Source organism: Rhipicephalus microplus, chromosome 6 (assembly GCF_043290135.1).
Source record: "Rhipicephalus microplus isolate Deutch F79 chromosome 6, USDA_Rmic, whole genome shotgun sequence".
In the NCBI taxonomy this organism is placed as follows: Eukaryota; Metazoa; Arthropoda; class Arachnida; order Ixodida; family Ixodidae; genus Rhipicephalus; species Rhipicephalus microplus.
In genome coordinates this window covers 140,018,928-140,042,575 of record NC_134705.1, presented here as the reverse complement: position 1 = coordinate 140,042,575, position 23,648 = coordinate 140,018,928, and positions in this window count along the sequence as shown.

Genomic DNA, 23,648 nt, shown 5'->3' with positions numbered 1-23,648 from the left:
TAGGGATCCCGCCGTGTAGTCGGCGAAAGTTTTGTCCGTAGGGACGAAGCAGGAGATGAAGAGGATTTCCACCTGAGGGGTGAAGGCTCGAGCTACAGGCAAGAGCGTGTGTCTACCGCTATCGAGCGAGGACGCGTGGCAACAGCTGCGTGTGTGAAGCCGACGTGTTCGGGCGAAGAAGTTTGAAGCTCGGAGAGTGGCCTATTGAAGACGGGAGGTTTCCTGGAAGAGAAACTTCGGCGAGGTTTCCTGGAAGAGAAACTTCGAGGGCTGCGGAACGACAACAACGCTGGACCGCTCATCGGAAATCTCAGGCCCATTTCATTGACGTCCTGCATTGGAAAGCTCATGAAAAAAGTAATTTTAACGCGTCTCGTCAGATACATGGACGACAACGAGCTATACCCACACACCATGATCGGCTTTCGACCAAGACTCTCGACGCAAGACGTCATGTTGCAGCTAAAGAATCAAATCATAGACGCCGAAACGCACACCCTGGATACAAAAGCCATTCTGGGCCTTGACCTGCAGAAGGCATTTGATAACGTCACCCACGAGGCCATATTGCGCAACTTGCAAAACCTACACGTAGGTCGGAGAGTGTACGATTACATAAAAGATTTTCTCACCAACCGTAATGCTACAATCATGGCCGGGGAAGCGCAATCCGAAGAATTCGTTCTAGGCAACAAGGGAACACCACAAGGTTCGGTGCTTTCCCCTTTCCTATTCAACGTGGCGATGCTTGGTTTACCCTCAGAGCTGGAACGCGTCGAAGGGCTTCAGCACAGTATCTATGCGGATGACATCACCCTATGGGTGACGGGCGGGAGCGACGGTCACATAGAAGAGATTTTACAACAAGCAGTGAATACGGTAGAGCGATACGTGGAGAACAATGGCCTAAAATGCTCTCCTCAAAAATCGGAGTTATTACTCTACAGACCTACAAGCAGAGGTCGCAAGCGCATTCACGAACGACACAACATCACAATCTTAGCAGGAGGTTACCCAATACCTCAGGTACAACACATAAGAGTTCTGAGACTCCGAATATCCGAGAACGGACATAACGGGGAAGCAATAAAGTTTCTGGATAACAACACCCAACAAACCATTCGAATGATTCGAAGAATCGCCAACAAAAACTACGGCGTGAAAGAACACAACTTAGTGCAGCTCATCCAAGCCTTCGTCGTCAGCCGCATAGTGTATGTGACCCCATACCTCAAGTTGCAAGTGGCGGAAAAACAAAAGATAGAATGCATAATTAAAAAAGCATATAAGCAAGCCCTCGGATTACCGATCACCACGTCTAACGAAAAGTTCGAAGCGTTAGGAATGCATAACACGCTAGACGAACTTATTGAGGCTCATATGATAGCGCAATATGAACGACTCGCGCAAAGCAACACGGGAAGACACATCCTGCACAAACTTGCAATAACGTACGCTGGCCAAAGCGGCAATAAATACGATATCCCAAAAGAAACCAGAGAGCGCATCATAATACCTCCGTTACCCAGAAACATGCACCCCGAACATCACCGGGAGCGGAGGAATGCAAGAGCGAGAGCACTGCACAAGAAGTTTCAACATGACGCGGACGTGGTATATGTAGATGCAGCCGAATATACAGACGGTCGACACATGGCAATAGTCGCTTCAAATCAAGCGGGCCACCTGCTTGCTAGCGGCACCATTAAAACAGGAAATTCGGAAATCGCTGAAGAAACGGCCATAGCGCTGACGCTTGCGTCCACAAGGGCCAGCGTCGTAATCAGTGATTCTAAAACCGCGATTCATAACTTCGCTAACGGAAGGGTCTCGAAAGAGGCGTTAAGAATCTTAAATAACTTTCGCGGAGAGCGCGACGTTTATGTTATATGGACGCCCGCCCACTCCTCCCTCCCGGGCAATGAAACCGCACACACCCTAGCTCGAGAGTTAGCGAGCCGAGCAGGGGCAGGAATGACGCGGAGCCCGCGTGCGGAGAGAGACCGCATGTTCAGTTACAACGAAATTACCAAGCACTACAGATTAGGGAGGCAGCATTACCCGCCACCACACTCCTCATTAAATAAGCAGCAGGCGACAGCGTGGCGCCTATTACAAACAAACACGTTCCCAAACCCAATCGCTTATAATCATTGTTACCCGGACCTCTACTCAGACAGATGTAAACACTGCAATCAGCGGGCGGACCTCAAACACATTATCTGGGCTTGCCCCAACATCGTGAAGGGGCCAAACACATACATGAATACGGAGCAGTGGGAGACCGCGCTGCTAAGCTCAAGCGTCGAGGACCAACTACAGGTCATCAGGCAAGCCGAAGATGCCGCTAGGGCCCAAGGACTCCTAGCTGCCATCTAAGGGAGGGGAGTCAACTCCTCTAACACTTGCCGTTTCAATAAAAGTTGTTTCTCTCTCTCTGAACAACATCTGAATGCGCCAACGCGAATTTCAATTCTGGTTGGTTTCACTCATTGCAGAATATACTGCCAGCAAACATGCTCCGCAGACACTGAAGCATTTTATAATAAACCGCGATTTTTTACAGCAAGGAATCCCGCACGTGAATTTTAGTTCGATCCCTTCGTCTTTAAACACGTTTATAATGTGTTTACAGTTTCTTCAGCACGCACCTTGGCCATAAAATGTTTAAACATTCTGTAGCTGTAACACTTCTCTGCAGTATTGTGTGAACGACCCAATCAAACCGTGATGGTAATAAAAGCCACAGAACTTTATGAGCAGTTCTTTGTTGAATCACTATGAATTCAGTGTTCCAGCTCACATCCCTCGCGATAGCATGTTTTCACCACATGTATCGGTATGCAACAACTCGCATGCTGCTCATCCCGTACACCCATCGAGTGATACTTACACAGACTGCGTTATTCATTTCATATTTCATGCGTAGACATAAATGCAGATGCGTTCGGACCCTATTCAAGAAGCGGCGACATGTTTCTTTCGTTTTGTGCTCTCGCGGCGCCAACGAGCAGCAGGCGGAGGAAGCGACGGTTCTCTCGACGTACTAGCTTTTCCCATAGTGCTTCGCACGCCCGCGTGGCATTGTGGGATTGCTTGAAAAATGTTTAGCATCCAACACGTCAATCTTAACTTGATAAGCAGCAGCACGCTATCTCAAACTTGATTTCTTATCTGCGTTCTAACGGCGCTCCTTCAACAGATACAACGGACATTATGTTGCAATCCAAAAGGTGCTGCAAAGTGTTGTTTAGTGCTCTACCTGATGACCATGGTGACGAAGGCAAAGGCAATTTTGTTTCTCTCTTAAGCCCGTTGACAGAAGATGATTGCGCATTCACTAGCCCGATAACGTTGGAAGAAAGGAAGTAAGCCATTCATCAACCAGCTTGTCAAAATACCCTGGCCCTGATGAGATTCCTGCTCAATTTTACAAATCCTATTAAATGACTCAAAGCTCAACTTTACTGGATATAATTAGAAAAAGTTACGACATCAAGACTATCTTGTGGTTCCTTTGCAAAAGTCATACTCTTCTCATTCCGAAAAGTTCTGAAAAAGAAAAGCTTCGTCCTGTTGAAGGCTATACTAGGCCAATAGCATTGTCAAATGCTGACTACATTTTTTCGCTAAAGTATTATCAAATCGATTACAGTTGGTGATGCCATTACTAATTGTTCCTTACCATACGAGGAATTATGAGTTGCTCCATACAAACAAACAAACACATGCATCGCTCGAACACTTCTTCGGTATTGCTAGAGTTATCAAGGACCGCTTGCTATGCTGAAAGTAGACCTTACCAAAGCTTTTAAGCAAACCAATCATTCCTTTCTCTTTTCCCATCTGGAGCACTTTAATGTAGGCTCTGTTGTGTTGGAAGGTGCTAAGCTTTGTTAAAATGACTGTTCTGCGCAGCTAATAAGCCTTTTCCTAATCTGAACAGCACTCCAAGTGGAGGTTGCCGAAATCAAAACTGGTAACTGTTGAACTCCAGGTCAATTTTGCATGGCCTCTTATAGGTCCTATATATATAAATGTAAAATCAAAGGCCTAATATCAAATGGGCATGTATAATGATAAGCAAACATTCTGATCATAATAGCAATCTTTCTATATGGATTGACATAGAATTGCACAAGCATTTGGATTATCGACAATTCTAATAGGGTGGGAAAACGAAAATTATCTATCAAGAGTCTTGGACCTATTATTTCCAATTGAACTTTCCCAATAAAGTTCAGGGTCCCAATTGGTTTTACCCGATTCCATTGGGGGCCAGTTGATATGGCCAATTCAACCAAGTGACTTTTTCTTACTGTGTCGGACTACCAAGAAGGGCAAATGGGCTAGCGTTCCAATTGAATGCTTCAGGGCACCCCCACTGACACCTATTAGATAATGGGTCACACCAACTGGAGCCAGTTAAGGCCAATTAGATTTCCCAATTAGTAATAACCTTTTCTTTTTACAGGGGGAAACTGGGGAAAATCTCCTGGGCTGTTGCACTGAAGGTGGCCTTCAACACCATGCCATTTTGCAAATGCGCGCTGGACGAAAGCGCCGACAAGGTACCTTTGTGTTCCCCTAAAATGTTGCAGAAACAGCGACGACTATTGGCCGAGCCAAACCAAATAAACAAAATAAAACAGGCAAGTGAAAAAGCACCAAAATGTCTGTTTTTTGCTACAGCATTCAAAATGCTTTTCATCAATAAGCTGTGGTAAGTGATGCAGGTATCCAGAATGAACGTGCAAAGGCTGCACAAAGTGTTCGCGGTATTTATATTAGGCTCAGATTGGGAAAGTTGCAGCCTGACCAATTTGTTCAGGCGCGGAAGGACGGGGGCCTATAGGCTTAGCACACCTTTTTGTAAGACAGTCTTGTTCTTCCGAGATGTCAGTGATCCTTTTCTCCGTACAGTACGCCAACTCAGGTTGGGCAACGCTTTACCACATTTCGTTGTCAATACAGATAATGGTATGCCAGGGAAATTGCGTGGCTAACTCAAGGAAGTGTTAAATAGTGTACGTTTGATGCTGTTTCGTTACACTATTGATTACTTATCAAGAGTGAGAACAAAAGAACTGTACAAAGATGTATGTGACGTGGTTTTTGCAATGCCATTGTAGAGTTTAATATACAGCGGAATACCGGGACAAAGGGTACTGAAGCGAGTGAAATACATGCAGGTACCTACAGGGGTGAAACCACCAGAACACTATCAGTACATACATTCACAGAACGAGGCTCTTAAACACCATAGAGATCACTGATCACAGTGCTTGATATGCAAGAAGCCTGAAACAATAGATCATGTTTTTCTACACTGTTGGGAAGGGGTATATTTTTGGGACGCTTTAAAAAGAACATAAAAGAAGAAGTTTCCACTGGATTCACGCGGGATCAGGTATCTGGCGATACAGAATGACGATGGAATTCCATTTTATCTCGCGATGTTGACTGGCTTCCACTGTATATGGCGTGCACAAATGGCTGGATACCACTACAACCCGGATGCTAAGCCAGCAAGAATATATTTCAGGCAAAATCATGTTTGCTTTCATTGAGATGGCAAAAATACAGGAATGTGTGCCAGGGGGCCTGCCGAGGTTAGAACGTCTGGCAGCCTTGAAGGAATTTTAGGTAGATAATACCAGTCCAAGTGGAACTGATCGCATTTTTTTTGTGTGTAGAAAATATATTTATATATTTTGTAACATGTGCTTGTGTACATTGTCTCAGATCATCAACAAAAAAGTAACAGAGGCTGAGAGTTGACGCCTTCGTTTCATAGCTGGGAGGTCGGTGGTTCGAATCCAGCTCCATATTTGAACTTATACATAGTTACAGTCCTTAAAATAATTTTTTCTCAAAATTTCTTCCCGCTCCACCTGATGGTGATTTGCCGACTCACCTGGGTTCGCATATCGTCATGTCGTCGCCAGGTGGAGCACGACAGGGCTTCAATACAAAACTTTATCGGGAAAAAGGCCAAGTGTGAGATTTGAACCTCCGACCTCCTGCTTTAAAATGAACACTTCACCTCTCACCCACTGCTACATTCTGCCAGTAAAGCTATAAAGTTAGGCTTAACCTTCACCTTGTAGATCTTTCGAATCTGATAACCACATATGACCTTCAATAAAACGCATCGATTTACCCATCTATGTGCCGTTTCTTTTCAATTTTATTGAAGGTTATTCGTCGTTATCAGTTTCAAAAGATGTTAAAGGCAAAGGCTCAAAGTAACATTATAGCTTGTGTGCCAGTGTGTGAAAGTGGCTGAGAGACAACGTCTTCGTTGCATAACCGGGAAGTCAGTGGTTCGAATCCAGCTGTCATGCACGGTTCAATTTATATTTTGTAAAAGTCTTTATTATGTTATTTTTCTCAAGTATCGTCGCGCCGCGCTCCACCTGGTGGCAACTTGGCAACTCACGTGGGCTCCCATTTCACCAAGTCGCCACCAGGTGCACTGCGACAGCTTCAAAACTTAAAATTTTATTGATAAAAAAGCCGACAGTGAGATTCAAACCACCGACCTTCCAGCTTTAAAACAAACACTTGACCTCTCAGCTACTGCTACGTGCTGACAGCGGAGCTATAAAGTTAGGCTGAACCTTCGCCTTATAGATCTTTAGAAACTGATAACCACACATGGCCTTCAATAACACGCATCAATTTACCCATACAAGTGGCCTTTCTTTTCAATTTTATTGAATGTCATTCGTGGTTATCAGTTTCAGAAGATCAAAAAGGCGAAGGCTCAGAGTAACACTGTAGCTTCATTGCCAGAAGGTGACAGTGGCTAAGAGGCTACGTCTTTGATTCATAACTGGGAGGTCAATTGTTCGAATCCAGCAGTCGTGAACATATGAATTTATATTTTGTGAAAGTCCTTACTATATTGCTCAAGTATTGTTGCGCTAAACTTGGTGGTGACTTGGCGACTCACCTGGGTTCTCATTTAACCACGTCGCCCTCAGGTGGAGCGCGACAGAGCTTCAGAAGACTAAACTTTATTAGTAAGAAAGCCGACAGCGAGATTCGAACCACCAACCTCCCGGCTTGAAAACAAACACTGAACTTCTTGCCTACTGCTACATGCTGCCAGCGGAGCTATGAAGTTAGGCTGAACTTTTGCCTTGTAGATCTTTCGGAACTAATAACCACATATTGTAACGGGTGCAAGAGAAGAAAAGTCAAAAACTAGTTTATTATGGGCGAACTTGTGGCCTGAAAATTATGTGCGAAAAGATGGAAGAGTCCGCTAGAGCGTTCTAAAACAAAAACTGTTCATCTGCCAACGCACCTTCTTTTTCTTCGCCGCTCCAACTCACACTGACTCGTGCCCGTGAACAAGAGGCATGAGTCGTGCAGCACCAAGCAAGAGTGCGGACAAGACTGTGGACGCTGATTCTTCATAATGTCGGATATTGTAAACAGTCTCTGTGGCATTAGTCCCTCTTTAAAATACGCATCGTCCCGATGCGCGATGGAGGGAGGCCAACAGAGAAAGGGAGCGTTTTCATTCCCTCTCATAATAGGGCTTCATACAAACGACGTGCACGACTTCTCCGCTGTTTTGCCGCTTTGAACAGATTTTCCATCGGCGATGACTTCGTAGTTGAGGTCACTAATTCGTCGGAGAACCTTATAGGGGCCAAAGTATCGACAAAGAACCTTTTCTGATAGGCCGCGGCGTCGCAGTGGTGTCCATAGTGACACTCGCTTGTCTAGGTTGTACAGAACTTTTCTGCGGCGCAGGTTGTAGAGGCTTGCGTCCTTGTTTTGCTGTTGATGTATTCGATGTCGTGCAAACTGGCGTGCTTCTTCAGCCCTTTGCAGAAAGTCAGGTCCAGATGGCTCGTAATTGTCGTTGTCTACTGGCAACATGGCATCGAGTGTCGTAGTGACAGTGCGACTTTAGACCAGCTGAAATGGTGTGACGCGGATGGTCTCCTGCACTGCCGTATTGTAGGCGAAAGTTGCGTATGGCAAGATTTCGTCCAACAATTTATGCTCAATGTCAACGTACATCGACAGCATGTCAGCGATGGTGCGGTTCAGGCGTCCTGTCAACCCCTTGGTTTGGGGATGGTATGCAGTGGTCTTCCTATGGCTGGTGTTAGTCATTGTCATTAAGGACTGCATCAAATCAGCCTTGAACGCTGCTTTTCGATCGGTAATCACGACGAGTGAGGCTCCATGGCGAAGAACAATATTCTGAACGAAAAACTTCGCGACTTCCGTTGCCATTCTTCTCTCAAGGCAGCCAGTTTCAGCGTATCGTGTCAAATAGTCAGTCGCAACTATTATCCACCTTTTTCCTGATGCCGACATTGGAAACGGTCCGAGGAGGTCTATTCCAACCTGTTGTAATGGAGACGCAGGTTGCTCTACAGGCTTGAGAAGGCCGGCCGTCTTGAGGGGTGGTGTTTTTCGCCTTTGACACTCGCGACATGTCTTGACGTAATGCTTTACGCACGCTAGCAACTTGGGTCAGTAGTATTTCTGATGAATTTTGGCGAAAGTTCGACTCGCGCCCAAGTGACCCGCAGACCGTTCATCATGACAGGCTTCTAAGACTTCATGCTTCATGGCTGATGGTACAACGAGTAAGAACTTCTCCTTGTTGTGTTCAAAATTCCTCTTGTAAAGTGCATTATCTCACAGGCAGAATGAGGATAACCCTCTCTTGAATACGCGAGGAACTTGTTCGTCATGCCCTTCGAGATACTTTATAAATGGGAGCTGTTCCATGTCAGCCCGTTGATGTTCGGCGATTTTTGAGGTTTTTATCACAAAAAGGAGTGCGAAGTCCTCTTCTTCTGAAAAAGTCGAGTGAACTGGTGAACGTGATAAGCAGTCAGCATCATCCTGCTTTCTGCCAGACCTATATACGACCGTAATGTCATACTCTTGGAGCTTGAGACTCCATCTCGCAAGCCGTCCCGATGGGTCTTTTAAGCTCGCCAGCCAATAAAGTGAGTGGTGATCGCTGACGGCACGGAACGGCCTGCCATAGAGGTATGGCCTGAAATTGCTGGTTGCACATATGACTGCCAAGCACTCTTTTTTGGTTGCAGAGTAGTTTCTTTCCGCTTTTATGAGGGTGCGGCTAGCATATGCTATCACTTTCTCTTCTCTATTTTGCCATTGCACCAGAACCGCACCTAGGCCAAAATTGCTGGCATCTGTATGAATTACCGTATCTGCGGTTTCGTCAAAGTGGGCCAGGATAGGTGGAGCTTGCAAACATTTCTTTAGTTCGTTGAACGCACTGTCTTGTTCTGTGCACTAAATAAATGGCACGTCCTGTTTTGTGAGTCTTGTTAGAGGTTCGGCAATTTTCGCGAAATGTTTCACAAACCACCTATAATAAGCACATAAACCCAAAAATCGGCGTACCTCCTTCTTGTCTTCTGGCTTGGGAAACAGCCCCACGGCCACAGTCTTCTCCGGGTCCGGGCCAACACCTTGAGTGCTGATTACATGATCAAAGAAACGAAGCTTCTCGAATCCAAACTGGCATTTTTCCGGTTTAATCGTAGAGTCAGCTGACTGGATAGCCTGAAGTACGGAACGTAGTTGCTCTACATGCTGTTCAAACGTTGCTGAAAACACCACAACGTCGTCCAGGTAGACTAAGCACGACTGCCGTTTGAGGCCTGAAAGGACGCTGTCCATCATGCGCTGGGATGTTGCAGGCGCACAACAGAGGCCGAATGGGAGTGCTTTAAACTCATATAGACCATCCGGGGTTACGAAAGCAGTCTTTTCACGGTCCCTTTCGTCCACTTCAATTTGCCAATAACCGTTTTTTAAATCCAATGAAGAGAAATACCTTGCGTGGCGTGGCCGATCCAACGTATCATCAATACGCGGCAAAGGGTACACATCCCGCTTAGTGACGCTGTTCAGCTTTCTGTAATCAACGCAGAATCTCAGCATGTTGTCCTTTTTCCTCACAAGGACTACAGGCGACGCCCATGGACTATTAAATGGCTGTATGACATAATCCTCTAGCATCTCTTTCACTTGGCTCGTTATGATCTCGCGATCCTTCGGTGATACTCTGTACGGATTTCGGTGTACCGGCCTTGTAGCTTCATCTGTTATTATTCTGTGTTTAACAACCTGGGTCTGCCGTACTTTTGACGAGGCAGAGAAACATCCAGTGAAGTTTCTTAGGAGGTCTTGAATGATTTTCTTCTCGGCTGGGGATAGATTTTGGCTGATTGCAACTCTTGCCACGACATCGGGCGCAGGTTCCGAAGTAGGTGGCCCTGACACCAGACCACATAAGTCCGTCACTGTTTGAAAACCATGCAGAAAGGCGATAGCAGTGTCCTTTGCAACGTGCTGAATTTCGTTTCCGAAGTTCGTGAGCAATACATCAGCACATCCACCACGTAATTGAATAATGCCTCGAGCTACACAAATGCCTTTCTTGAGAAGTAGTTTGATGTTTAGATCCACTATACCTTCAGAATCAACGAATGTTTCATTTCTTACACCAACTACTACGCTGCGTCGTGGCGGCCTGTAACATCACAATCTATAACACGTAATGCAGTGTATTCTGGCTCATTTGTGCCTATGGCCAGTTTGGTCGAAAAAGAAACACTAGAATTCTGCAAGTCGATTATAGCTCCGTTTGCTAGCAGAAAATTCATTCCGAATATTAAATCTCTAGAGCATTCCGGAGGTACGACAAAGTCAGCAACGTAAGTAGCGCCTTGAATTCCGATTCGTGCGGTACATCTTCCCACAAGTGTGATGAGATGACCCCCAGCCGTGCGTATCTGGGGTCCACTCAGAGGTGTCAGGACTTTCTTTAAATCCTCTGCGGCAGCGTACCTGACAACCGAATAAACAGCACCTGTGTCAACTAAAACGGTAAATTCACACCTGTCTACGGTAACGCGTAAGTCTGAAGAAATTTTGTCTTTACCTAACTTAGTTGTAGTGTTCCGCTCGTCGTTGCTGCACTGGGTCCTTGACGGAGGATCTTCAGTTGGCCGGACACCAGCGGCCTTGCCTCCATAAGTCGCTGGCTTCAGTTTTCCTGATGGGGACTGCTTGAACGACGGTGTGTTGAGGTTGAAGGTGGAGAAGGTGAACTAAATCATCGAGGGATTGGCGATCGATAGCGAACAGGCGCTGGTGGTCTAGGCTGATGCTGGAAACCGGCAGTTGTAAACAGATGGCCAGACAAGTTTTATTCAATTTCAACAGGTCTTTCGCCATTTCAGCGGCATGGTGCGTTCGGAGAAAACCCACGGAGACCAACTCGTCGATATGGGCACATTCTGTACAGGTGTGCAGCTTCGCCGCAGTGAAAACAGAGAGGCGTCCTGTCGGGTGTGCGCCACGCGTCGCTTTTTCGTGGCCTCGAATTAGCTGGATAGTTTGAGCCACGCGAAGCAGGTCGGTAGCCACTGGGAGCTGCAAACGAAGCAGTATGCACGGCAGGCTGGCGTACGGCATCGGCGTAAGTCGGTACGGGGCGTTCCTGCAATTGCTGTTCAAGTCGAACAGGTTGCGCCTCGGGTTCGGCTTGAAGAATGGCGTGGCGAACTTCATCTCTGATCATGGTAGTCAGAGACGAAACTGGCGTTGCGACTTGTCGGGGCAGCAGCTTCTGGAGCTCTTTCTTCACAATGGATCGCACCATTTTCCTCAATGCTTCGCTGCTGCTTCCCAGGTTTGCTGAGATGACATTCACAGGAACACTACTCGTGTCATGATTGTAGTGACGGGAGCGCTGCTGCAATGCCCGCTCAATGGGGGTGGCTTCGTTGCGGAATTCAGCAACTGTACGAGGTGGGTTGCGTACCAAACCAGCAAATAACTCCTGTTTGACACCTCGCATCAAGTGACGCAGCTTTTTCTCTTCGTTCATGTTCGGGTCAGCATGTTTAAAAAGGCGGGGCTTGTCCTCAATATACATGCCAACGCTTACGTTCGTGCGCTGGTTTCTGGACTGTAGAGCGTTCTCCGCCTTCTCCCGACAATCAGTGCTGGCATATGTAGCTCCTATTTGTCGTCGGAATTCTTCCCATGTCGGTATGAACGCTTCGTGGTTTTCATACCACGTCCTCGCTGCATCCTCCAATGCGAAGTACACGCGACGCAGTTTCCTTGCTTCATCCCAGCCGTTGGTTTTCGCAACCCGCTCGAGGTGTTCTAACCAATCCTCCACATCCTCGAACGTGTCGCCGTGGAAGGGCTCAGGCAAGCATGGTGGGGACAGAATAAGTTCCAATGATGTCACCTGGTAAGCCATCGTTCCGTTGTCTGTGGACGCTGCTTGTGTTGCTGGAGCACTGTGGAGGAGTGCGAATTCAGGCGTTTCTCCTCGGTGGCGGCGGCTTGAACGCTGGTGTACCGGAGCCAGTTCGCCAGGTTCCAATCGTTGAGGATCGGGGCTTCGCTCTCTTGCGCCAAGGGGGCTTCCAATCATACCCAGCACCGTCCACCAGAATGTAACGGGTGCAAGAGAGAAAAAGTCAAAAACTAGTTTATTATGGGTGAACTTGTGCCCTGAAAACTATGTGCGAAAAGATGGAAGAGTCCGCTAGAGCGTTCCAAAACAAAAACTGTCTTGTCTTGTCTGGTTTCCTAGGAAATCTTGGCTCATACTGTTTATCTGCCAACGCACCTTCTTCTTCTTCGCCGCTCCAACTCACACTGACTCGTGCCTGTAAACAAGAGGCATGATTCGTGCGGCCGCAAGCAAGAGTGCGGACAAGACTGAGGACGCTGATTCTTCATTATGTAGGATATTGTAAACAGTCTCTTTGGCAATATGACCTTCAATAAAACGCATTGATTTACCCATTTATGTGGCGTTTCTTTTCATTTTTATTGACAGTCATTCGTGCTTATCAGATCCAGAAGAACTAAAAGGCGAAATCTCAGAGTAACACTTTAGCTTGATTGCCAGTATGTGACAGTGGCTGAGAGGCTACGTCTTCGTTTGATGACTGGGACATGGGTGGTTCCAATTGAGCTGTCATGGACATTTGAACTTTTATCTCGTAGGAGTCCTTAAAATATTATTTTTCTCGAGTTTTGTCACGCTTCACATGGTGGCAACTTGGCGACTCACTTGGGTTCTCATTTTTTAAATTCACCACCAGGTGTTGCGCGACAGATCTTCAAAACATAAAACTTCTTTAGTAATAGGCCGACAGCGAGATTTGAACCACTGACCTTCCGGCATTAGAAACGAACACTTGACCCCTCAGCTACTGTCACATGCTGACAGTTAAGCTGCAATGTTAGGCTGTACCTTCGCTTTGCAGATCTTTCGAAAGCCACACCTACGTATCATAATCGTCATCATTATCATCATCATCATCATCATCACCAGTGGAACTACGCCCACTGCAGGAAAAAATCCTCTCTCATGATCTGCCAATCAACCCGGTCTTGTGCTTGCCGTTGCCACGTTAAATCCGCGCACTATTTAATATCATCGGCCCCTAACTTTCTGTCTCCCCTTTGTTCGTTTGCCTTCTATGGCAATACAGTCAGTTACCCTTAATGACCTGTGGTTATTCTGCTTACGTGTGTGTCCAGCCCATGTCCATTTGTTTTTCTTGATTTCAACTATGATATTTTTAACACCGGGTTGTTCTCTTCTCTCTTCAGATTACACCTATCTTAACTCCTAAAGGCTAAGTTTTGTAGGGTCCTCTCATTTTTCCTTACTGACTCGCTTCATTGGGCTCTGCGTGCATGCTTGCTTTCTTGTTTTCTCACAGGCAGTTCGCAGGTTTTCTAACTAATTAGCAGAGTGTGTGGATCAAGCCTCCACTTCATAACAGGCGTCAGACCGCAATGTACATCACGGGCTTCGGGACTTCGTCCTGTTTGAAACTACTTGTTGCAGAACTGCTGACGCGTATGCGCAGCACTCGGCCCTTTCCTGTCTCTCATTGTTTCCTGGTTTGCCGCAGTGCACGTTCACAGAAGTCGTCCTCTATATCACCATGATGAAATAACTGTGCAAAACGTATCAGTGTCCATACTCACCACAGATAGTACAGCGAAATTTTTTTGAGTGCTTCCAGTCAACAGCTTTTATTTTATAGCCTCAGCTCGTGTTTATCGAACTATTTTTTGAAATCCTACTAGATGTTATGGCATTAAGTATAGGTTGTTAGTAATGAAACCTTGTCTAGGCTACTAAATAAACCATGCAAAAGAATGGCAAATTGGGCGAGTTGGTAAAGATCTATCATGTTACAGCGCAAAAACGAGCAGAAACAACAAATAATAGAAAGCAGAAACAGGCGCAGACTATCAACTGAAGCTTTATTGCAAGAACGAGGCAACATGAAGAATAGCGTAAAAAGTAAGGGAGGACAAAGTTAAAGGGAAAAAAAGCAAGAGGAACCCATTCCAACAATAAAACCCGGGCTACATCTACCGTAGCACGCCCGTAATACAAGACAGAGGTAACTTAGCTCTTTTCCATGTCAAGCGACCGAGAGAACACTGACGCAAGGCTCGGATTACTTCCGAATGCGCACAGCCTCAATTAGTCCACGCAGTTTGAATATTTTAACGGAATAATGCAGAAGTGTCCCTAAGTAGCGATGCACAGCCACATCTTACAGTGGCCTTTCAGATAATTATAATGCTGCCTAAGTCTATCGTTCAGACAACGTCCAGTTTGGCCCACGTACACACGATTTTAAGACAGTGGTACTGAGTGAGCAACACTGGTGATACCCCGTGGCAAAGTAGACACGTCGGCCTTCGCAGATCAATTGGATAACTTGTCCCTAGAAAAAATAATACTTAGACGTTATATCATGATGCAATCTTTTTTTAAGTGGAGGGTGAGCCAAGCACATTTAGAAAAATAGCCAATTTATTGCGCTGCACTTTCTCTGCCGTGTGGCATCCATAACTGGCACCTTTTTTTTAATTTTCCTAACCAGCGTCCTGCACCTTTTAACATAACATCCCGTGGGAAGCCTCCTTCTTTCAGTTTTCCCTTTAATCGGCCGAAAAAACTGGTTTCAAGTAAATGAGTGCAGGGTTTCTGATGCGCAGATCTGAAACAACAGAGAGTAATGGGATCACTTTTTATTAGTTTTGGTATCGCCCGATTCGTACTTCCCGCCACAATGGTCTAGAAGCTAAGGCATTCGGCTGTTGACCTGCAGGTTACGGGATAGGATCACGGCTGCGGCGGCTGCATTTTCAATGAAGCCGAAATCGCTCGAGGCCCATGTACGTAGATTTAGGTGCACGTTAAAGAACACCAAGGGGTCGAACTTTTTGGAGCCCTCCAACTACGCTGCCTCTCATAACCTTAGGGTACATTTGGGACGTTTAACCCCAACACTTTAATCCCCAATCAAGGTTACCGACACTTGATACATTCTACTCGGGTGTATTTCATCACGCAACCTAGCCAGTCACAAACACACTTCACCTGGAAAATAAGAAAATCTTGTGCAACGCAAAACATTTATTAGATCAAATTAGGTACAGACTATTAATATCCAGCTCATATTATACAACTACCCCGACAACGGTCATAACTGAGCATCTTGTCCTTCAAGGGCATCTCTCCCGCGTCACGCGAAGCACCGCTGGCCATTCCTCTTCTTGGCTTCAACGCCCCGCAGCTTCGTGTAGTCGTCATTCCCCATGCATTTCATCAAGCAACATTGACAGCGAGCAGAGCGATCCATTTTCGTACTGCGCTTCCGCAAAGTCTCACCCTTTTGAATACTTGCGCGCCAAGATGCTATCGTGCACGCGTCGTATAGCAGCACAAAACGACATTGTCCTTCTACCCTAAACTTGCAAGTGTAAAAGTGTTGTGGCGATCGAACACCGCCGATGAAAATGGCTAGCTTGGCGTGTGTACGCAGACAGCCGACGCGCTCACGATCGGGGTGTACTTTCCGGTCGTGGCCTAAGCAGACAAGAGCCTCGGCATCTTCCTATGTTCCAGCGTTCTCACTGCACGAGAGCAATCGGAATTGTCTTCTTGGGAACTGTCTGATAACCTCGTTGTCGGGCAAGGTGGTGGCCGGTCCGGGGTTTGCGACGCGCGCAGCGTGTAGCGTCTTGATCGACGGTAGTCGTTTGCAGGTGGTGTCCGTTCTCTCTCGCCTTGACATCAACGGCCCATGAAAGCAACAGTGATCCCGCGATGAGTTGGTCGTCTGCGCAGGAGTCTTAAAGATGCCGGGTCTAATGCCTGGTCGTAGAGACCAAAAAGGCACGCCTTTCAGCGAGATTGTCTCTCTCAGTCCATCTTGTCGTAGAGTGCACAGACAAGGAGATAAGCTGCCGTGGACAGTGACGTGCTTGATCTGAGACAGCCAGTCGACAGCGCGAATATCCTGTACGGTGTCAGAGGCGCGTGCTACAGACCGGCCCTGCATTTATAAAGGAAGCGAAGGAGCTCAAAAAACTGGTCCTTTACCCTAGCCTTGTTCCGTAGCAACTATAACAGTTCTTGCCTTCAGTTGGCAAGTATTACGCCAGACGCTATGGTAGTAAGTCCCCGCACTTAGCTGGTTGGAACCAGCTAAGTGCACTGGGTCATTGGTCGGCAGCATCCAAGGAGCCTGGGACGTTGCGGGAGTCGTCCATCGCGTGCACCCATCTTTGAGTTGCATTATTCAATGCGCGCGATGGAGACAAAAATGAAACTTGCAGGCGGGGAATGGCTCTTGCTTGGCTGCTTGAGCGGAGCGCGAGTATTTCGTAAGACGACGGTTTTGAGCAGCTCTTACAACGTCCTTTGAACTTCTCCTTGCAGCTGGAAGTGTGGACTGAACACGAACGCGGGCTTCGGCAAGCTCCCGTCGTACTGCGACAAGTACAACGCAGTCCCAATAGGCGACAGCGAGTGAATATAAAAACTTCAAGCATTGATCCTTTTGTCGGGACTGCAATAGAAAAGCCCTTGAGATTTTATAAATGACGTATTGAACAACTGGGGGCCATTTCAAGAAAATGTAAACCGCACAGCCTTTCGCTAGATTTTTTCAAGCGTGGAAATTTTGACGTTGATGTGCGAGTTCCGTATTATAGAAGCGTATTCAACCTTAGCCCTGATCCGGTGTTGATAAGCTCAAACCGTTTTTTTCAGGAGCCTCAAACGAGCTTTATATAACGGACCGCAGTGAGGAAATTTATACCCGCAGAGCTATGTGAAGAAGTGGGAAAATGTCAGTTGACGTTGCGGTTTGAAACGCTCTCTTTTATTATATATCTCCTATTTGGGCCATTTCGAAAGGCTATTCGGCGTCAGGTTTTCTGAAGCATATCGATACCGATCTGCACAATGACTCAAATCTGGATGCCGATTCTCAAATATGGAGATTTCGCTCCGCAGTAATTATTCAAGGCAAGGTGACCGCATCGAGTGCACCACAATATAAGAAAGCTTAACACCAGTCCAGTCGGTGTAGCTTATTCTCACAAAGAGTTCCTTATTCTAATGGGCGAGAAAATAATTCGAGGACCATTCAAAGGTGTCACGAACAGTCACAATGTCTTCAGAATTCGTTCGACTCGCGCGTCCTTTATAGAATATCTCTTTAGGGGCAGTCATCCATATCTATTATAAATAGCTGCATCACGTTTCTTTTTTTAACGGAGCCGTCCCCATCACCATGGGCATCAGCTTGTCCTCGTGGTGCACGCGAATGCGTGCCACGAGGCGTTCCATTTCACTTCGCCGTCATCTTGCATATCGACGTACGATCCACCTGCTTTAGGTCATCGATGACTTCAAGCTAGCCACTTACGTAGAGCCCTTACGTCGAGGCCTCCAGAAGACACTTGAAAACCCTGGTGAGCGCCACCAGCCAGCCGTATTCTTTATGCCGTCGTTCTGGCCAGGCCTACGTGGAAGACGCCATTCTCCCCCGGCAAGTTTCATTCGCCAATTACGTATCCAGTGCCCATGCTGAGATTATCGTCGAGTAATAATTCGCCATGAAGATTAGCAACCATAAAGGAATAATGCTGCCGGCTTCTAGGCTTCTGAGATGTTCGCACCTATGTATACGACGCCGCATAATTTGTGATGCAGTCGGAGCTCCCTTTCGGCGTGTCGCACAGTGCTTCTATGAACGACCAGCCTCTACTGTGGCTGCGAGGGCGATGTGTCAGGCAGTTTTAGAAATCGACCAAGATACTGGACGCCGCTCAATTTGTCAACCGTCTCGAGCCGTCGCCGTCGTGCCAAAAGAGGTAAAGAAACTGAACGGAAGACTAACCAGACTGCACGTCCAGGGTACCCGGATTATTCAACGTGGAAGAATGCCAGGGACATTGTATTCTGACTCCACACACACCTCTAAGGAATCAGTGTGTCCAAGCGTACGAAGACTTCCAACAGGCCGTTCCGATCCAAGCCTCTGGTGCAGCAAGGGAAAGCGTCGCTTTCACCTGCTACAACGCGCACGTCGTGGAATTCGCAACCTGCACGTCTTCGAGACGGCGGAACAGAACGCGAGCCACCAGACATACCCAAAATCCCTCCTCCTTGCCTGGCAACTGTTGTCGGAAGAAGCTAAGGTGGCATTTTATACTGGTAATCTGCGGCTGTTCAGGGAGGAGAGAAATGTGGTATGACGCGCGTGCACGCTGACAGGCTACAGGCCCGCTCCGCAATGAGTCGGTCACCAGACGAAGGACGTCCAAGCCATGGGTACTCGTCAGACAAGACGATGACCTCTTGAGGACTTTATCCTGGCTTGCTTCCGATGTCATTGGGAAATTCATTTCTGGACTGTATTGACGTAGTTCAGCGGCGTTCAGTGGTCCAACACGAACCACGACCGGTCGGGACGTTTTACGCATTTATTGTGACGGACGTAGCTATGATTGTGACAGTGCGATTTATCGCTGGCGTTCTTTCGTCATTTCGTAGATGTATTAAATGTATTGTGAGGCGTACAAGTCTTTAATTTTGCCAGTCGCATGCACAATTTCAGGTGTCGCTTACACAAAAGGCCAAGTGCAGTTGTTAATATATAACAATGTACGTCTGGCAATCTGTGCCGCGAAGATAAGAGCAAAGCAAACGCCTACACTTGTAAAGGAGAAAAAAGCGCGGAACCACCACCTTAAAAGGGTTTGAGAAGCTGGTTTAAGGAGCGTGAGCTGCAAAGTGTAAACAAGCCACATTCTTGTGCAACAAAATATAGTTCTGTTTGAGGCTGGAATTCAATTGAATGTTAAGAAAACTGCGCTTCTTTGAGAAGTGCTAAGTTGCAGCAATACGCGATACGCAAATCACGACTCGCACGTAGATCATGAGCATGTCTTTGCGTCAGTAAATGTTAATTATTGTGATGATCCCACTTCGATCCGAACATGGGCCAACCTCGGGCGTGCCACTTGTCCAGGCCTATAAACGGTGAAATTCCAATCAATATCGCCTTAGCCATCTGACTTTAAAGAGAAGGTGTGAGCTATATCTTGTCCCTACTATTCAGATTAGCCGCTTGTTCAGCGATGCGTGCTAAGCCTTGTAACAGAGAATCTGAATATGCTTGAAAAAAAAAATGCAAGACAGACGCCTACGCCTTACTGTCGAAACATGAGGACGCAAATATAACGCAAACACAAGCGTTGGTTTAAAACTTGGCAGCCACACGGCTCACGACGGCGACATTGTAATTCAGAGGAGCCAGGAGCCAGAGTCGATGTGTGCTGCCATGTTGTTTCTTTTTTTGTTGTTTTTGGGTGCTGTCGTTTCTGCTCAAATGGTAAGAGCGCTGGCTGCAACCATATGTACTCACAATACTCGGTAAACGTGCGTCGTTATTTTTCTTCGCGGCTCTGCTGTTGCTGCCCAACGCTAACAGTGTTGGTTGCTGCCGTGGACAGGTGTGGCTTCGCGAATAACACAGTGAGGCGCATTCACTCTTCTCATTGGAGAAGCAGATCCATAGTTTACACTGTGCTACAACAAGCTTTTGTGATGGAGTGTAGTTGTACGCGTCATCGGCCGCATCTTCAGAAGGTTAAAAGAGAGTCGCTCAACTGGATTTTGTGCCAGGTGTACGATTGTCTCGTCCGCGATGTCCACTTTTCGGGGACCCGTCCACAGACATCTCTAACCGGCTCCCAATATTTTACTTTCGTATCAATCTTTACTTCTCTCTCCCTCTTAGTACTCCTACTTCCTCGTGAGTTACGTACTGCTGAGCTGTCGCGCATTGATTCAGACAGTTTCAGAGCTCACTATTCTTTTTATTTTTTCTATAAAATAATCACGATCTGCGGAACCAAGATTAGACGAGCTTATGCACGGCGTTTCGATTTCCAGCCACGGCGGCCGCATTACTTACTGCAAGGATAAAAAGCAAACCCGCCAAAGTGTAGTTTAGTTTAGATGCACGTCGAAGAGCCGCCGCTGTTCGAAGTTGTTTCGAAGACTGACGGCTGCTCGACGTGTAGCCTATATATATATAAAAAGGGCTCTTCGACTCACAGTAAACATCCTCAAAGCTATGAACTGTTGCTTCTGACTCATGCCCGCGATGGCGATCGACCACACACAGGTTTGCCATTGAGGAAGACTTCGAAAAGATCCACAATTCGAACTAAATGTAGTCAAAGTAGCCATGACATTTAATTTTGTCGCCAGATGTGTAGCGAACATGAACAAAAGCAGTTTTATGAGTAGGCATAAAGCTTCAATGTTAATAAATAAATAATGCTATATATAGGGAATAGTGTAAATAAAAAAAAAACTCCCAAGCATTTCCCCGAGGGTGAACATGGTTAAGTGCGAATACACGGGGTGATGCTATGAGGGGTATTTATTATTTCGCACTATTATATTTATTAATCACACTATGGTGCCTTTATGGTGTAATGGTTCCTGGGAATCGCAATTTGATCACACGGGGGAGTTTACGTTAACTCACTGGCGAATGCCAACGGATTTTAACTTTACTCCCCCTCACGACCCACTCTCGACGGGAGACTGAGAGAGAAGGCGGGCGCGCGAGAGGAGGGGTGCGCGCGCAGCTGCAGCGAGTGAGGAGAGCGGAGGAGCGAGCGAAGGGGGAGGGGGTATAAGGCGCGTTACTGACACCGATATCAGCGTCGCGTCCGTGGCTTATTCGGTAGAGCGTCGCGCTGCGGCCCGCCAAGTCCTTTTTCTTTTAAAGATAGAGAGAAGACTGCGGACGCCACCGACGGCGGTGGATGGTTTGGGGTCGCCTACAAAGTGTATTCACACTTAAAACAGTACATTTTTTTTCCGCTAGTTAGATCTCTTCAGGTCACAGATAACTGCAAATAAATAAGTTAATAATAATAAATTCAGTGCGCTATGCTGACAGTTTTGGTAGAGCAGATAGCGTTCTTGCCAGATATAGTAATTTTGAATACTTACAGCCAACAAGTCAGCGTGAACTATAACTGTTCTGCCGTTCTTCCACGATGCCCCAGGTCGTATTTTATTAGCAGAGGTCACATAACATTAGGCTTGAGGGTCATTCCTGTACCTTTTGTTTTGTGACCTTATGTTGCGTTATTTTTAGTACCTAATACCGGTCCAGATTTGAATAGCGAAGTGTTCATTTTCCTCTTCTGCTCCTTTTTTTCCTCCTCTCATTGCTTACACCAAATCAGGGCATTGACCGAGTAGTACATGAAATTTTTGTAGTATATTACTCGCATAAGTTACTACTAAAAAAGTAACGAATTTAAGTATAAAATATTAGTAATGAACTAATTAAAGAATCAAGAATTTAGCTAGATATTCTTTTATAGATACTGATGAATTTCTCAATGGTAAATAAAACATCTCTGTTACTGTAGCCCAGAGTAAAGGAACCAAAACGAAGAATAACCTATTCTGATACTTTCAGACCCACAGAATTCGAAGAGGTGGCCTTTTCGTCAATGCCGTGAACCTACGAGAAGATAGGATGAAGAGGTGCCTCTATTCTTGAGAAACTGTCAATGCAGGGTCTGATAAGCTTTTTCTGAATGTCAGTGTGCGGAAGCTTGCGATTGTGATGTAGGCTGTAAGCGAGAAAACCCAAATGATTACACCAAATGCGTCTAAAGAATCGGCTCTTTTATTCAACAGCAAACTTTTGTGGCCCGATGCTCAAAATAAATGAATACATTGAAGGTCTCCGGGAACTAGTATATTAAAGAGCTGTAGTAGAAGCATTCCACCTGATGTGTTGAGAAGAAAGTGCACAGAAGTAATGAGTCAGTGATAATTGCAATTACTCTAATTGAACTATTTATATCTTTTGTATATTTAATACTAGGGCCATAAATTCTGCTATAACGATGATCTCTTTTTTCATTGCCTAATTGGCTTTAGGCCAGGCCTATCTACGCAGGATGCTATGAAAATCATTAAGACTCATACTTTAGATAATCATACCAGAGACACAAGGGCAATCCTTGGCTTGGATATAAAAAAAGCGTTTGATAATGTCCATCATGATTCTATTTTGAATGCGATCTCTAGTTTCAACCTAGGTTCCTCATTTCATGCGTTTGTCAGATATTTCCTGAGTGGTTGAAAAACCATACTTAAAGTTGGAGATCTAGAATTGGATGCGCAAGTGCTGGGAAATAGGGGCACCCTGCAGGGATCTGTTCTATCACCTTTACTTTTTAACATCGTCATGGCTGGTCTCTCGAGGCAGCTTTCTGGAATTTCAGATGTTGGCCACAATTTATGCCAATGTTATCACCATTTGGTGTAGAGGAGGAAGTTATGGCACTGTAGAGGCTGCCCTGCAAGAGGCCATCGACACAACTGGGAGTTTTCTGGAGGACACAGGCCTTTCCTGATCTCCGGAAAAGTCTGAGCTTCTCCTTTATAACCCAGTCAGGAAGGGCCGTTGACCGCGAGGCTGGGTGCCGCCCCTAAGGGGAGACATCCACCTGCGTACCAAAAGTGGATGATCAATCCCCAAAGTCGCTTCCATTCGGATCTTAGGTATGATGCTAGAAACAACGGGCACCAATAACATCACAATTCAAAGGTTGGCAAAAAAGATAGACAGTGTAATTATGCTCATAAGGCGGGTGGCTAATCAAAGGGCAGGATTATCAGAGGACAACTGGGTCAGGCTTATACATGCTTTTCTGCTGTGTCATTTTGCATATGTGGCAGCAATGCATGTTTAGAAGAGACTGGAAAAGAACAAGCTTAATGCAAAGATAAGGAGAGCGGAAAATAATGCCCTTGGGCTCCTCAGCTACACCCACACTGATCGTCTCCTGCAGTTGGGAATTATGACATAATGCATTGGAAGAAATCGCGGAAGCACGAGGAAGAGCACAGGTAATTGGGCTGTCTGTCTTAAAAGCAGAGGGGATGATTCTCGCAGATATGGGTATTCCACCAGCTCGGATTGAGGCTCTGTACCAAAGGTTGACGAAGAATCAGAAGGAGAACATCATTGTCGCGCCTGCTCCGCGGAACATGCATCCACAACGAAATGTTGGAAGGAGGAGAGCACGTGCTCGGGCCCTTCTCCGCCAAGTAGCGGATCTCGACGGTGTGCCTGTTTCGTAGACGCAATGCAATATGATGACCAGAGCGACCAATTCAGGGTAGTGGCAATCAACCACAAAGGGGTGACAATTATAGCGGC